General features: G+C 36.5%; 1 protein-coding gene and 1 long non-coding RNA gene across 6 annotated transcripts in view; one reads left to right on the top strand and one right to left on the bottom strand.

Annotated features, from left to right (window-relative positions):
* ATP6V1A (ATPase H+ transporting V1 subunit A) overlaps window positions 1-17459 on the top strand; it is a 65545-nt gene that overhangs the window by 10680 nt on the left and 37406 nt on the right. Inside the window, exon 1 of one of the 5 annotated variants that reach the window (XM_072811681.1) lies at window positions 13497-13614. The exons of the other annotated variants lie outside the window; for them this stretch is intronic. The gene's annotated coding sequence lies outside the window, so the exon portion shown is untranslated. Of the gene's footprint in view, window positions 1-13496; window positions 13615-17459 lie in introns of those variants that run through there. 5 annotated transcript variants of the gene reach the window in all.
* Window positions 9521-17399, bottom strand: LOC140624769 (uncharacterized). The gene is made up of 3 exons (XR_012024227.1): window positions 17269-17399; window positions 15338-15535; window positions 9521-10603 (listed from the first exon to the last, which is right to left on the bottom strand). It is a non-coding gene; the product is annotated as an uncharacterized lncRNA (long non-coding RNA).

The raw sequence follows: 17459 nt of genomic DNA, 5'->3' as shown, positions 1-17459 counted from the left end.
ATAAAGGAAATTCCTAGAAATGCAAGAACTAGGTCAAAGGATATGTACATTTGGAAATTTGGTGGGTATGGTCAAATTACTCTCCAAATTAGCAATGCACAGAAGTTCAGATTTATCCTTAGTATTGTCCTGAAATCTGCCAAATCATTTAGCTTGAGTCTTTGGGATGCTGAATAGCTAAATGCCTTGAACATTTCTAGCATCCCTGAATTATGAGTGATCTGCCATCTTGTGATAGCATAGGCTATCCATTATATCTAATCAGTGTAGCAATGTCAGTATAAGAACAAAGTATGACATTTGGACTTCTTGTTACTTTCAAATAATGTTAAGTGTTCTGGATATCATTTGAAGTGCCGCTTATGTGATTTATGCATTGAAATGCTATATATAAATTGAAGTTTTAATGTGTACAATTGAAAGAACAAAATGTTGAAATTGCCAATGTGTATTATTTAAAAAGTAAAATGCTATGATTGTTAGTAATTATGAAAGTCGCCAATTTTATGTACCATAACAATTATGTAAGTGCTTTCAGAATGCCAGTTAATAAGACCATTGAGAGTGATAGCTAAAATGTGCGAATAATTACATATTTTCTAGTGAGAAATGGGTTTTTCTAGTAATCTGTAAGTCCTACTAGTCTTAGGTAATGCAGAATTAGGCAGTGTGGGGGGAGGTTATTCAGCTGAGTTACATCATCTACAAATTGTTTTAAATATACTTCTGCTCAGAGTCTTCTGTCTCATTTGTTTTAAGAAACGAAAATATCATTAAATCAAAAAGCAGGCTGGCTGACACCAAATTTTTTTTTTAAGTTTTTACTTATTTATTCACGAGAGAGACACACAGAGAGAGAGAGAGACAGAGAGAGAGAGAGAGAGAGAGAGCAGAGACACAGGCAGAGGGAGAAGCAGGCTCCATGCAGGGAGCCCGATGTGGGACTCGATCCCGGGACTCAAGGATCATGACCTGAGCCAAAGGCAGGTGCTCAACCACTGAGCCACCCAGGGGTCCCAACACCAAATTATTTAATGTGGTCCAAAGCAGACACTTAAAATACAGAACCTGCTCAGGTCTCAGTGTAATGTACCTACAGTGCTTGAATGCAGATTTATATAGTACTTGCTGTTGTTCAGTGGGGGGTGTGTGTGTGTGTTTTAAATATGATCTCATCCTCACCCAAAGATGCTGTTGGATAATGAGGGTGGGGGGAAATACCTATAAAGAAACAGATAAACAATCTATCAGTTCTTTATTGTGAACTATTTCTACTTCCAAATTAGAGCAGTATAAAACAATAGACAATAACTCTCCCTCAACCTTTATCTTCCAAATGAGTCATTGAACCATAGCAACTTTGATATCCAAGATATTAGAGCTTAGCCTGCACCTTGAAGACAAACATTTCTATACCTCATATTTCAAAAATTCATTCAATATAGAGTTAAGATTTCCCAAATCCTCATCCAAGATATTGCCATTAAGTCCTGTTCTGAAAGCATAGACGGGGAAGAACTTTAAAAATGTATCTGGGACGCCTGAGTGGCTCAATGGTTGATCGTCTGCCTTTGGCTCAGGGCGTGATCCCAGAATCCGGGATCAAGTCCCACATCGGGCTCCTTGTGAGGAGCCTGCTTCTCCCTCTACCTAGGTCTCTGCCTCTCTCTCTGTGTCTCTCATGAATAAATAAATAAATCTTAAAAAAAAAAAAAAAAAAAAGACATATCTGACTTCTGTACTCCTGAGCTGTTAAAGGTTCCCAGGACTTGCTGAACTTTACAGTTTTGAAGTGTGCTCAGAACAGTCTTATCAAGAGCCGCCACATAAACTTATTCTAAACAAACAGACAAAAGCCTGTCTTTTCCCCCTCTGGGGCAGCCCTGGTGGCCCAGCGGTTTGGCGCCGCCTGCAGCCTGGGGTGTGATCCTGCAGACCCGGGATCGAGTCCCACATCGGGCTCCCTGCATGGAGCCTGCTTCTCCCTCTGCCTGTGTCTCTGCCTCTCTCTCTGTCTATGAATAAATAAATAAAATCTTAAAAAATAAAATAAAACCTTTAAAAAAAAAACAATTCCCCCTGTGATGCCTCTGGGCTTAAGATTCTCTTATGAGTTTCATAACCCACGTAGTCTTTTATAACTGTTAGTTGATAAGTAAAAAAAATGAATGTGATGTGTAGTATATAAACTTTTATACCTTACCGTAGTCATATTGCTAATACTTTGTGCTTTTTTAAAAAAGTTTTATAGATATAATTGACATACTTGCACATAAAGTGTACAGTTTGATGTTTTGATGTATGCACACGTACCTGTGAAACCATCACTGCAATCATTATAGTGAAATGTCATCACTCCAAAAGGTTTCTCCTCCTGCTTCCTTGTAATCCCTACCTTCCATACTTCCCCACTACCCATTTCCAAGCAACCACTCCTCTTTTTTCTGACACTGTAGGTTAGTTTGCATTTTCTAGAATTTTACCTAAATAGAACCATTTTTTTTCCATCTGCCTTTTACTTAGCATAATTATTTTGGAGTTCTTCCAGATTGTTCAGCATTTCAATGTTTCATTTTTTTCATTGCTGTTATACCATTGTATGAGTATACCACAATTTGTCCATTCATCTGTTGATAGATACTAGAATTGTCTTTCCACTTTGGCTGTTAGGAATAAAGCTGCTATGAACATCCATATCGAAGTCTTTGGATATGAGCTTTCTTTCCTTTTTTTTTTTTTTTAAGTTTTTATTTTAAAGTGTTTTTTAAAAAGATCTTATTATTTTGAAGTAATTTCTACACCCAATATGGGGCTCAAACTTAAAACCCTTAGATCAAGAGTCTCCTGCTCTACCAACTGAGCTACCCAGGCGCTCCTATAAGCTTTCATTTCTTAACACGTAAATACCAAGGAGTAGAACAGCTGGATCATATGTAGTATGTGTTAACTTTTTAAAAAACTGCCAAATTGTTTTCCAATGTGGTTGTACCATTTTACATTCCTACCACCAGTATATATGATAGTTCTGATTCTATATCCTTATTAATATTTCCTGTCAGTCTTTTTAAGTTTAGCCCTTCTTTTATGTGTGGAGTAGCATTTTATTTTGGTTTTAATTTGCATCTTTCTAATGATGTTAAGCATCTTTCATGTAGTTATTTACTATCCATATATTCTCCTTTTTTAAAAAAAGATTTTATTTGGGATAAATAAATAAATAAATAAATAAAATCTCTAAAAAAAATAAAAAATAAAGATTTTACTTATTCATGAGAGAGAGAGACACAGGCAGAGGGAGAAGCAGGCTCCCTCAGGGAACCTGATGAGGGACTCAATCCTGGCACTCCAGAATCATGACCTGGGCCAAAGGGAGATGTTCAACTGCTCAGCAACCCAGGCAACCCCCATCCATATATTTTCTAGGTGAGGTATATGTTCAAATCTCTTGCACATCATTTTAATTTTTTTAATCCAGTTTTGGGAGTTTTAAAATATATTCCAGATATGTCCTTTAATACATTTATGCTTTGCAAATATTTTTGTCCAGTCTGGAACTTGGCTTTTTGTTCTTTTTTTTTTTTTTAAGATTTTATTTATTTATTCATGAGAGACACAGAGAGAGGTAGAGAAATAGGCAGAGGGAGAAGCAGGCTCCTCACAGGGAGCCCAGTGTGGACCAGGACACCGGGATCATGGCCTGAGCCAACGGTGGATGCTCAACCACTGAGCCACCCAGGCATCCCTTGGCTTTTTGTTCTAATGATATTTTGAAGAGCTAAGTTTTTAATTTTCATAAAGTACAATTTATCAATTTGTTCTTTTATGGATTTATGTTTTCAATATTATATCTAATCCACCAAGTCCAAGATCACAAAGGAAGTTTTATGGTTTTAGGTTTACATTTAGGTCTACTATCCATTTTTAGTTTATTTTTATATATGATACAACGTATGGATTGAAGTACCTTTTTTCTGCATTTGTATATAGACTTGTTCCACTACCACTTATTAAAAAACTAATTTTCTCCACTGAATTGCCTTTGCACTTTTGTCAAAAGTTAGTTGTCCATTTATGCCTGTGTCATATAGCCTTTTTGAGCTAATAAATGTTTATAGAATTTTAAGTAGTAGTGCCAGGCAGAACAATAGAGATTTTTATCTATTCTTTGTGGAATGATTTGGTTGGTGTTCTAACATTAGTAGCCTTTAGCCATTAAAATTTCAAGATTTTCAACTTCTAACTTTCTTTTTTTATTTTTTGTTTTTGTTTTTGTTTTTAATATTTAAATTCAATTTGCCAACATATAATACCTGGTGCTCATCTCATCATGTGCCTTCCTAGTTGTTGTTTTTGTTTTTTAAAATTTTATTTATTTGAGAGAGAGACAAGTGAGAGCACAAGCAGGGGAAGAGATATAGGTACAGGGAGAAGCAGGCTCCCTGCTGAGCAGGGAGCCCAATGTGGGGCTCAATCCCAGGACTCTGGGACGACCAGAGCCGAAGGCAGAGAATAACCTGCTGAGCAGGTTAAAAGTTTTTATATAACAAAAGTTTTTATATTGGATGGTCATTCCATGGGGATGATATTTGGTTTCAGTTTTGGTGTCAGCTATATTGGTTTTTTTAGATCTTGGCCTTTGGGCATTAGGCCAAAATGTGTATCGGTGCACCTGAAAGGGGTTATATCAATTTTCACTTAGTGGTTGAGCATGCTTATTTCCCACACAACCTTTGCCAATATTGTTACTGAGCAATATTTAGTAATTGCCTACTATGTGTCAGGGGGCTTTACTATGTAATTGGAGTACTCAACGAATGAAACAGGTATGGTCCCTGTTTCCCTGGCATTTACAATCTGGTGGTGGAGACGAACAATGAACAACTCTGTTCACAGATTTTTAATGACTATAGTAACAAGTATGACAAAGAACAATATTGAAGACTGTGAGCATGTCCCAGGAGGAACTGGAAGTTAATTCCTTAGCAAACCATACTGTTGAAAATTTCTGTCTCTGGTTAAATCCTTTTCTCCCCACAGCCACTTTACTTAAATAAACCCTGGTCGTTAGTTAATCATGGAATACTAGACAAACCATTAGAAATGCAGACTTCCTGCCCTCTGAATTGGAAATGTCTATGAACTTTTGACTAAAGTCATACCTTTATATCCATGTTGTGAAGTGTTTTGTCACCTATATTAGGCAGCATTTTTCCCCACTTCTGTGCATTCTTTATTCTCTAGGTAATATTTTCATTGCAGAGATTTTATGAATTCCTGAGTTGAAGGTGAAACTGTTTATGATGATACTTCTTTTAAACATTAGGCTAATGTGTCTGCACAGTTTGTAAACCTTCTATCTCTTCTATTCCATCCATGAAGTAAATGACAGGACATTTGAATATATAAATATCACTTTCTAATACAAATACAATTTGTATTAAATGCAATGCAGATGTATTAAATACAAATGCAATTTGTATTGCATTTTTACTGCAACACTGTTGATGCTGACTCTCCTAAGTACATTGTTCTCAGATATGTGTTTTGCTTATATTTGGCCACTTTGGCTGTTTGTGATATATTTGCTTTGCAAAGCAATCCAGAAAATTTCTCATTAACATTGAAAAAAGTGATATGGTAATTGTAGGCAGTTTTCAAGAGAAGATTCTAAGTATTTTGAGCAAGAGTTTTTTTTGTTTTTGTTTTTTGTTTTGTTTTTGTTTTCGTTTTTGTTTTTTTTAAGTAGCAAAATTTCTAGGTTGATTACTTTGGAAGGGGAAAATTCTCATACATGACTGCTGACATTTTTTTTAAATTGGTATAGTCACTCTGTCAGCAGTTTATGTGAGACAACTATCCAAAAGCTGAAAAAGGAGATCCGTGGGTGGCTCAGCAGTTTAGTACCTACCTTGGCCCAGGGCATGATCCTGGAATCCCGGGATCGAGTCCCACGTCAGGCTCCCTGCATGGAGCCTGCTTCTCCCTCTGCCTGTGTCTCTGCCTCTCTCTCTCTCTCTCTCTCTCTCTCTCTCTCTGTTTCTCATGAATAAATAAATAAAATCTTAAAAAAAAAAAAGAAAAGCCAAAAAAGCCACTGACAGCGCTCAAAGGCCATGAAGGTTAAGGATCCTTTCAGAAGAAAATTTTCTAAGGACAGTGTTTTATACTGTGAACTTGGTCTTGCAGACTTTTTAACAAAAGAAATTTCATTATTATTATTAAATACATTGGAGTTTGGAAGGTAGAGTATAGGATTTCAAATAAACGAATACTTCATTTTGTTGTTAGATCTTAAAGATAATTCTAATTTTTGGTATTTTGTTGCTTTTAATCTTCAGTGATCTAAAATATTATGTAATAATTTTTACTTGTGCATAAGTTGTGTCAGTAAGACAATATGAAGGTTTCTTGAAACCTGTAGATTGTCATTTTAGCAGTTTAGAAGTCTATTTTTCTATTTCTTAGTCTTTATTCTAATGAAGGTTGCCAAGTCTGGCCTCCTGTATAAATATTATTGTACTGTATTTAGTCTAATACCATATATTATTGCTTCTAGGAAATACTTTTTTGCCCTGTATTTTAACAACTGTGAAATTAATGTCTGTCCTGTAATTTTTTGAGTGTAATAGAAGAGTATGTTATAATTGATAGTATCTTAGATTAGATGAAATATGATATCACTTCCAGATGGGAGTGTGTATGTATAAGAATTGCTGCTATGAGAAATTAGCATAAAGAGTATCCTTGTGGATACTTAGTTGGTTGCCTTAGTTTGGCTTCTCCTACTCACTCAGTAAGTTAAAAATCAATAAAAGTATACTAACAAAGTATAAAGGATAAGAATAGCAAAAAATGGGAAGCTGTCTCAGTACCCAGTAAGGAGAATTATTAGGCAAGCTATGGTATCTCTTTAATGAAATAGTTTAAGATGATACTTACAAATAACAATATGTGAAAATGTATTATAGTATTAATTACAAGTATGTCAAAGATTATTTGTGAGGAAATAAGTCTATTTAAGAAATGAGACTTTCCTTTGAGTATTTTAAAAATGGTAAGCATTTTGCTTTTGAAAATAAATTTTAAAGAAAAGTATGTAATAAATGCTTTTTTTTTTACTATATTTTATTTTTATTTTTATTTATTTATGACAGTCACACACACACACAGAGGCAGAGAGAGGCAGAGACATAGGCAGAGGAAGAAGCAGGCTCCATGCACCGGGAGCCTGACGTGGGATTCGATCCCGGGTCTCCAGGATCGCGCCCTGGGCCAAAGGCAGGCGCCAAACCGCTGCGCCACCCAGGGATCCCTTTTTTTTTACTATATTTATATCATTTGACTCTCTTCTTGGCTTTTACATCCTAAAAAAGTTAGGATATAAACCAAGGGACTTTATTACACTCCAGTTTATCTAAGAAATAAGAAAAATAAGAGGAATTTCTCACTCAGGTACTACATATGTAGCTTCATTGTTCCAAATTTATTATAGTCAATTAACCAGCAAGTTTTCTACTACTATTTGTTATTAACAGTTGCAAAATTGGGTCTGTTTTCATTAATATTCTCATTTGCTCCAAAGATACTCATTTTCCAATTAGATGTGCCCCTTTATTGTACACTTCATTGATAGTTTTCCTTCCTTCCTTCCTTCCTTCCGCTATTATAATGAATTCGTTAGGTTAGTATTTTAAAGCTTGTCATTAATAAAATATGGCATTATGTACTGTTCTTTATGAATCCTGGTTTTTTGGGACACATGGATGGCTCAGTTGGTTAAGCATCCAACTTGATTTTGGCTCAGGTCATGATCTTGGGATGGTGGAATCAAACTCCATGTTGGCCTTTGTGCTCAGTAAGGAGTCTGTTTCTCTCCCTTTCTCCTTCTCCTTCTTTCCCTGCCCTCCCTAACGGTTCTCTCTCTCAAATAAGTAGATAAATCTTAATTTAAAAAAAAAAAAAGAGAGAGAGAATCTTAGTTTTTTAAGGAGATGGATATTTTAGGAGCAGTCAATTCTTGGTTGTTCTACTACTTATACTTTAGTTTGTGAGTGATCTGTCACCCTTTTTTTTTTTTAATCTCTTCCCTTTTGCCTTCATATTAACCTTTGTGATTGTTTTTAATTTTATTCATTTATTCATGAGGGACAGAGAGAGAGAGAGAGGCAGAGACCTAGACAAAGGGAGAAGCAGGTCCCTGCGGAAAGCCTGATACGGGACTCCATCCCAGGATCCCGGGATCACGACCTGAGCCAAAGGCAGACCCCCCAACCACTGAGCCACCCAGGTGCCCCAACCTTTGTAATTCTAACATACAGTCAGTTACTAATGAAAAACAAGCACTCTTGGTTTTAAAAAGAAAAGGTAATAGAGCTATTGGCTAAAATAAGATCCTTTGAATTATTTGTTGTAAAATGCTTAGGTGTTAAAATCAGACTAAATCTAGGCTTTACCACTTTATAATTCTGTCATCTTGAGTGGGTGGCTTAAGTCTCCAAAACTGCTTCCTAATCAAACAACACCAATGTCGTAAGACTCTCGTTAAGTGTTAAATGAGATATGTCCATTTTTAACATAATGCCTGGAGTGTAATATGTGCGTAATGAGTAGTAGTTGATATTATCTTTTTAATTTCAGACATTTTATCAAGTTACTTCTGTGCAAGGCACTTTGCTTTCTGGAGGGAGTGCTCCTTGGAAGCAGAAATACTCAAATACATTCATATAATGGCTTACCATTGATCATAGGTTTCTAGCCTATAAATTCATACCATAGAACTTATACAGTAAATGCAATATTTTGTTTTTTAGCTAAAATTTTGGACTATCACACTCAAAATAGTACAATTTTACTTATAAAAATTTGAAGCGAAAGGAATTTAATTGCTTATTTTCTAGAAATGCTCTAAAAATTTTTTGTTGTTGTTGTTGTTTTTTCCTTTTTTTTTTTTATTGGTGTTCAATTTACTAACATATAGAATAACCCCCAGTGCCCGTCACCCATTCACTCCCACCCCCCGCCCTTCTCCCCTTCCACCACCCCTAGTTCGTTTCCCAGAGTTAGCAGTCTTTACGTTCTGTCTCCCTTTCTGATATTTCCCACACATTTCTTCTCCCTTCCCTTATATTCCCTTTCACTATTATTTATATTCCCCAAATGAATGAGAACATATAATGTTTGTCCTTCACTGACTGACTTACTTCACTCAGCATAATACCCTCCAGTTCCATCCACGTTGAAGCAAATGGTGGGTATTTGTCATTTCTAATAGCTGAGTAATATTCCATTGTATACATAAACCACATCTTCTTTATCCATTCATCTTTCGTTGGACACCGAGGCTCCTTCCACAGTTTGGCTATCGTGGCCATTGCTGCTAGAAACATCGGGGTGCAGGTGTCCCGGCGTTTCATTGCATTTGTATCTTTGGGGTAAATCCCCAACAGTGCAATTGCTGGGTCGTAGGGCAGGTATATTTTTAACTGTTTGAGGAACCTCCACACAGTTTTCCAGAGTGGCTGCACCAGTTCCCATTCCCACCAACAGTGTAAGAGGGTTCCCTTTTCTCCGCATCCTCTCCAACATTTGTGGTTTCCTGCCTTGTTAATTTTCCCCATTCTCACTGGTGTGAGGTGGTATCTCATTGTGGTTTTGATTTGTATTTCCCTGATGGCAAGTGATGCAGAGCATTTTCTCATATGCATGTTGGCCATGTCTATGTCTTCCTCCGTGAGATTTCTGTTCATGTCTTTTGCCCATTTCATGATTGGATTGTTTCTTTGGTGTTGAGTTAAATAAGTTCTTTATAGATCTTGGAAACTAGCCCTTTATCTGATATGTCATTTGCAAATATCTTCTCCCATTCTGTAGGTTGTCTTTGAGTTTTGTTGACTGTATCCTTTGCTGTGCAAAAGCTTCTTATCTTGATGAAGTCCCAATAGTTCATTTTTGCTTTTGTTTCTTTTGCCTTCGTGGATGTATCTTGCAAGAAGTTACTATGGCCGAGTTCAAAAAGGGTGTTGCCTGTGTTCTTCTCTAGGATTTTGATGGAATCTTGTCTCACATTTAGATCTTTCATCCATTTTGAGTTTATCTTTGTGTATGGTGAAAGAGAGTGGTCTAGTTTCATTCTTCTGCATGTGGATGTCTAGAAATGCTCTAAAAATTGTTCATGGTCAAGCCTGTCAAAAAACCTAGAGTGTATGTAGCTGATACAGTTTGAATTCTGTGGCCATTTAAGTGTCCACTCTAGCTTTTATATTTACTATCTCTTTTACAGGAATGCCTTTATTTTTGATAAATGGAGGAGTATATGTATACTTGTCCTCAAAAAGTTATATTCCAATAGGAATAATTTTTTCCTGCTTTTGTTAGTCCAGTTTGCCATCTGTGATTTTCCTATACTTCTGTACTCTTTGGTTCCCACTTTTGTCCACACATTTCCTTATTGTCCACCTCAGTAATTTTTATAAACTATTTAAGTAATGACCTTATGTTTGCCTTTATTCTTAACCTTTTGGTCTATTTATTTATTTTTAAGTAGGCTCCATGCCCAACATGAAACTCCGTGCAGAGCTTGAATTCACGATCCTGAGACCAAGACCTGAGTTGAAATCAAGAGTCAGATGCTTAACCCACTGAGCAACCAAGGCATCCCCATTCTTCTTTTTTTAAATAGCAATATGAAATATGAATATGACATACAAAGTTTCTTCTTGAAACTCTTTGCTTTCTTGTTATATTGGTTAATTTAGTAGACCAGTGAAAGCAACAAGGACCCAGATGCAAGGTGGCCTGTCTGCTTAGATTAGCTCCCTACAAGGTCCCAAGTTGGCTGTACATCCCATGCAGATGAACACAAAAAAAAAGTGTTTCTCATGGCTTGTTTTATTTAAAAGACTAAATAAATTATTTCCACAAGCTTTGCCTGGAGCAGACTTTCCCATACCTGTTATTGGTTAGAACATCATTACATGCTCATTTCCAAAACAGTTACTCTCAGAGAAACTGGAATTACCTTGATGGGCTTACCAAAATTGGAGCCAATTTAGGGTTTTGTTGACAAGATAAAAATGAGAAACTAGTTATACATAGTCATCTGCTATATAAACCTTTCTAATCGAGTTGCTAAGTGGGTAGATTAAAAAAAAAAAAAACAGGGAAGTGTTTTACAACATGATATAGTACTATATTCTCTAAATACAAGGAAATGTCATTAGCTGGAATTCTACTTATTCTATAACTTTTTGGCCAACCATAAGAATATCAAACAGATTTATGATGCCTTTTTCTAAGAAGGTAAACTGTGTACAAAATTAAGTGCCCCAGGATTTTATATGTAAATAATATTGTCTTGAAACTTTGGTATTTAGCTCTTATATAACACCTCATACCTGCCCCCAAAGCCCCCATTATTTCTGGAATGATGAAATTACCAGGTATAGTGTGTCAACCAGTAGCAATTTAGAGAGGATCTTGTAAAATGGAAGAAACAGAACTGGGCCTCCGGTGTTGTAATTTGCCACTGCAGTGTTCTGCAGTGGCAAATGTTGGAGGGGAGACTGATGACTCATGAGATCAGATGGTTGCCTGTGCTCACCTTCTACAGCAGGATTTTGTTGTTAATTTTTCACAAATATGGGTGGAAAACCCTACAGTTTGTGACTATAGGAATCCTAGTTGTAAATTGCATTTGCTTTTTATCCTCAAAGTAGGAATCAAGCAAGTAAAGGCAAAGTTTTTATATAATCATTGAGTTGATTTCTGTATGAGTGCAGCTATATATACCACATTGTTTTGATAAAAGCAATTGTTTTTAAAGTAGGTATCATGCTTTTATTTTTTAAATGATGGAAGACAACAAGAATGGGTTGTATATTAATAGGAAACAGTTATTAAATAGCATATAAAACTATAGCATGAAATCCTATGTTATTTTGGATATTATGGAGATTTGGGATAAGATTAACTTTCAGAGTAATGGAACTTGCAATATCATTTGCTTATTTCAGGTTAAAATGTTTTGGGATGTTGTCTTACACATCTTTAAAAGCCTATGCTTTTTCACATAAAGGCATAAGCATTAAATAATGAAACAAAATTTTGGTGTGGAGTATTTTTATTTTCATAGATAACAATGAAGGATGATTAATGGATACAAAGTAAGATGTTGTGTGACCATGCTTATCATACCCTTATATGCTCAGCTGTATTCAATGATTGTTACTATTATTCTATCTAATGAATAATTTTTGTTTGTGGGAAGAAAGCACTTTTATAGTTATTTTGTAAAACAGATATTATATATAATAGAGTACAAAACTTGCTTTGATTAAGAGAATGTACAAGAGCATACAAAGAAATTACCCTGGGGGGCACTTGGGTAGCTCAGTTGGTTAAGCGTCCAACTCTTGATTTCAGCTCAGGTCATGATCTAAGGATCTTGAGATGGAGCCCCATGTCTGGCTCAGTGCTGAGCTGGGAGCCTGTTTAAAATTCTCTCTCCAACCCTCTTCTCTCTGTGCTCTGCACTCCCCCCCTCCCCCAACTCCTGGCTCACTCAAGTGCATGTGTTCTCTCTCTCTCTTAAAAGAAAAAAAAAGAAATTTCCCTCTTTACAGTAGACTACTGTAACATCCTGTTCTCTCTCAAGATTGGGAGGAGATGGTGGGTATTTATTGGATGCTTTGGTGAAAAAGTTTTGGAAGTACAATGGAAACCCTTATCTCATTGCTGTGGAAATTGAAAATTTAGTGTTCAAAACAGCCCATTACCTTCAACCAGTGCATGGAAGTTTCTCAAAGTGTTTAATGTTAAATGAGTTGGAGCCAAAAACTTCTGGACCTGGAAAACGTATTTTCTAATTCTATCAGAATATAGTACTTTAGAAGTGAAATAAACTCTTAATTCAGATTTCTTCTCTTATGACTACTGATGATGGGTACTATCTAAGATTTATGTTGAAGGACACAAAGCAAGTTCCTTGAAAAAACTAAGGCTTTCGGGGACCTCTGGGTGGCTCAGCGGTTTAGCACCTGCCTTTGGCTCAGGGCGTGGTCCTGGAGTCCCTGGATCAAGTCCCACATCAGGCCTCTTGCGTGGAGCCTGCTTCTCCCTCTGCCTGTGTCTCTGCCTCTCTCTCTCTCTCTGTCTCTCATGAATGAATAAATAAAATCTTAAAAAAAAAAAAAAAAAAAAAGAAAAAGAAAAAACTAAGGCTTTGGTTGTATGGGGACCTGATCTCTATGTTAGCTGCTTGACTTACCCCAAGCATTGTCCTAAGTGCCCTGCTTTTCTAAAGCCACTTTTGTATTTCTTTCCCCATTAGCAGAATAACTAGTTACAAGATAACTAAGAAAACAGGCCAAAGATCATTGTGGTTCAAGTGTGAGTCTGAGTTTCAGTTACCCAGGAAGTAATTATTCACTTTATTCATTAGTTGAGCATTTAGGGTTCTCTGGAATCAGATGCCAAGAAAGAGTCTATTGTATAAGATGTTTGTTGGGGATCAACACATGTGAAAAGAAGGAAGCAGATGCCAAATTGGGCAAAGAAGTTGAAATGCAATTCAGGCCTGGAAAAGCCTTATTAGCTGACCCTGTGAGGAGATCTGGAGTGAGTATTACTTGTGAGAGTATCCCACACCCAGTTGACATGACGGGTCTTTATATCTCCAATTTGCTCTGTTATGGGGTGCAGGTTGCCCTGTGATGGATGTGAATGTGGGCCAACCAGCACTCTGCACCTGAGATCAGTGGTGAAGGGCTGACAGCTGCTAGCTCTCTGCTGATGCTGACGACACTCCCCTGTCCTTTCTTGAAGGGGAATCTGGATGCTGCATCTCCTTTCTAATTTGATAATACTCTTGCTTGGAGGCTGAGACTGTCCTTCCTACCCTGTAGGACTATTTAGATGCAAAAAATATAAATCAGCATATTAATTGAGATAGAGAGTGCAGGGCTTAATAAGCATAGTAGGCATTGGAGTCAAACTGCTGAGGTTCAAATCCTAACTTTACTCCTCGCCAATTTTTTGATTGTGGACAAAGTTACTTAAATCTCTATTCCTTGGGTTTCCTATGTGTAAAATGGAAGTGGTATTAGTGGATATGAAGTTATTAACTATTCACTGAGTGCTTATTTTCTTTGCCTGGGCACTGTTTTCTTTGCCGTCATGAAACTTGCATTGTAGGGAGTGATCCAGATAGTAAAAAAGTGAATTAAAAAGAAAAATTATATCATTTCAGGTGGTTAGTTATAAGTGCTGTGAAGAAAAACAGGGTAAGAACATTGAGGATGAAGGACAGTGGGAGCAGGGGACTATTCATGGGTGTGAGGAAGCACTTTACAAGCTGGGGCACAGCAAGCCGAAAGGTCTGAGTTGTGGAGCCGAGATTAAAATTTGACTGTGTTAAAACATCAAAAATGGACAACAGTCCTGAGAATTCCTGCATTTTATACTTTAAAAACTCATGTTTTCATAATTTTCTTATTTTGTCCTGAAAAATGTATCAAGAGTTGGATTGAGGATATATTTGCAACCACTTCTCTCCATATAACATAATGGAGTAGAAAAGGCTAAATTGCACATAATTGTTATCATATATTTTTCCTCTTTATACTGACTTTTAAAAAGTAGAATCTTGATTTGCTATATAAGAATATTAATCAGATAAATACAGATTTGTGGATCTTGTGAAAGCACCCTAAATTTATGGACTTACTATTTAGGCTTCTAATTCTATTAGTTTGATGTCACTGTTTCTAATTACTGCTGTCTTTGTCATAAATAATATATGCCTAAAAATAAAAAAGTTAAAAACCACAAAATCTATTAGTTTCCATGGTGGCTAGGATTATTCAGCTGAGTGATAAACCCACAAGGCAGCTGAAGCATAAATAAACCCTTTGATTTCCACTGATCATTGCTCATACATTTGGAGGTTATCACTTTTTTTTTCATTTTTTTTTTTTAAGATTGATTTATTTACTCATGAAAGACACAGAGAGAGGGGGCCGGGGGGTGGGGGGCGCGGACAGAGACATAGGCAGAGGGAGAAACAGGCTCCTTGCAGGGAGCCCAATCCCAGGATCGTGCCCTAAACCGAAGGCAAAAGCTCAACCGCTCAACAACCGCTGAGCCACCCAAGCATCCCCTCACTGTTGTTTTAAAGGGAACATATGTAAATACTTGTTTTTAAAATTCGGAAGAGACACCTGTATTGCCTCATGACCTCTCCAAAATACCTTAAGGAACCCTGGAAGATTGGAATCATCTATGAAGAAGCCCTAGTGTATATTCTAATGTCTCCTTGTTCATCCTACAAGTCTCTACTTACCTTTTCTAACTCATTCCTGTCCTCGCCAAGCCCAGGTTTCATGCCTTCACTTTATGCCCTTCCAGATCAGCTGCTCAGCTCCTCTGAGAGCACATGTGTCACTCTTAACTAGCTGTTTGCCTTTATATCCCATCAAGCCAGAAGCTCCTTGGGGGAGAGACTGTGTCTCATTACTTCATTATAGTTTATATCTTCAACCTGTAACACAAAGCACCTGTCAGATCATCCATGCTTAAAATCCATTTAGTTAAAAAGTTACAGTAAAATATTATACATAATAGTTAAGGAAAAAAACTAGACAAGTGATTATATTTGGTTCAAGTAGTAAGGTGAAAATATACTAGATGCTTTTTAGAAATTAGACAAGATTAGCTTGCATTAACAGAATAAAGTTAGTAGTCCTCACTATTTTCTGTTAGGCTTACTTTTAGGTGGCATGCAACAACCCTATTAGATTTAACAGATGGAACTGAGGTTCAAAAGTTTGAAAGAATTTGATTTGCCGGAGGACACAATTTATAAATTCAAACAATCTGTCTGACTCTAATCCTTGGTCTCTGTTTCAATAAAATAAGCAGCCTGACAGATGAAATGGTACTCTTCAGTACTTACTCATGTAACATTTAAAATACTATTTTTTATTTTATTCTGCTTTAAAAGAAACATTGAGGGGCACCTGGGTGGCGCAGTCCATTGAGCATTCAGCTCTATGTTCTGAGGGTCGTAAGATTGGCCCAAGTCAGGTTCTGGCTCAGGGCAGAGTCTGTCCCTCTCTTCATCTCCATTCCAGTGTCCTCCACTGGCACATGCTCTCAAATAAAATATTTTTAAAATAACAAATAAAAGAAACATTGAGATCATGAATCCTTCCAGGAAAAAGTAGCCTCAGGAGAGAAAGATCTGAAAAAAATCCTTGGAAAGTTAAAGGCATTACAGAGAATTTCCTTGGGAGAAGGACATACTGTTTGTGGCTACAGCATTTGGAAGAAATAGGGCCAGAGGATAGAAGCAATGGAAAGTAGATTTATGTGGCATATAAGACACTAAGAGGAGATTTTTGAAAATAGAATGGCTTTTTCTAAATTGAAGCCCTGTCCAAATAGTGGTGTTACAGATGAAATCCTTATAAGCATTTTACTTTTCACAAGGAACATTGAACAAGTTAGTAATTCAGTCACAACTATGGGGTAGGTATTAGCATTATTCTTACTTTTCAAATGAAGATACAAAGAGATTTTGATTTGTCCAGATTTTCCTGCAGCATGTCACTGGTAGAACTAGAGAGTGTCCAAAGTCTGCTAACTCAAAATTTTGTGCTATTTCCATGGCAGGTGACCATGTATCATGCTTGTTCTTAGGAAATACCCATATTTGAGGAAGAAGTTACACTATGATTATCAAATTCTCTTTTGATTTTGAAAATTTCTTTTTTGAAGATTAAAATCTGACCTCGTTTGTTCACTGCTCCTTTGAAGACTTTGCCCAACCCATTTCCCAAATAAATGTTTGTCTTTGAACTTCATTTTTTCTCATTATCTAAAGTAGTTATTAGAAAAACTTGTTCTTTTTCTATTCCAGTCCCATACCTGCTTACTTAACAGTCCCATCTACTGCATCTTTGGACAGCTGGAAAATCCTAGTAAACCAATTTCCCCTTTTCTTTACTTCCTCCCTCAACTACCCTTCTTCCAACTAAATTTTCCAATTGAGAATACAAAAATCTGTATCTCTTTCTAATTCAATTCCATTGTTTCCAATGGATATAAATATTCCCTACCTTTATCAATAAATTACCAGCCTGACAGTCTCTACCTTACAACTGATGCCATCTTTAAGTTCTTGGTACTTTTCTTGCCTCTTTGGTCATATTTCTCTTACTTGCAAACTCTCCTATATTTCCATGTGGTTTTCATCTTTGTTTTCATGCATACCTGTTTCTTTAATCACTCCGTTCTTCCTTGTTTGCCCTATCCACCATTCCGCTTCTGCAGCCACAGAGTGTATCAAACCAGAACTCCACTGTTAAAGAATTCATTGTTACACTCCCCTTCCTAATTCTTTGATATCTTGGTTAATGGATTACAAATTTTGTCCCTTGGAGAATATGTTTCCATAGTGATCC

Source organism: Canis lupus, chromosome 35 (assembly GCF_048164855.1).
Source record: "Canis lupus baileyi chromosome 35, mCanLup2.hap1, whole genome shotgun sequence".
Lineage (NCBI taxonomy): Eukaryota > Metazoa > Chordata > Mammalia > Carnivora > Canidae > Canis > Canis lupus.
The sequence above is the reverse complement of the archived record's forward strand: the minus strand, read 5'-3'. Positions and strand labels throughout refer to the sequence as shown.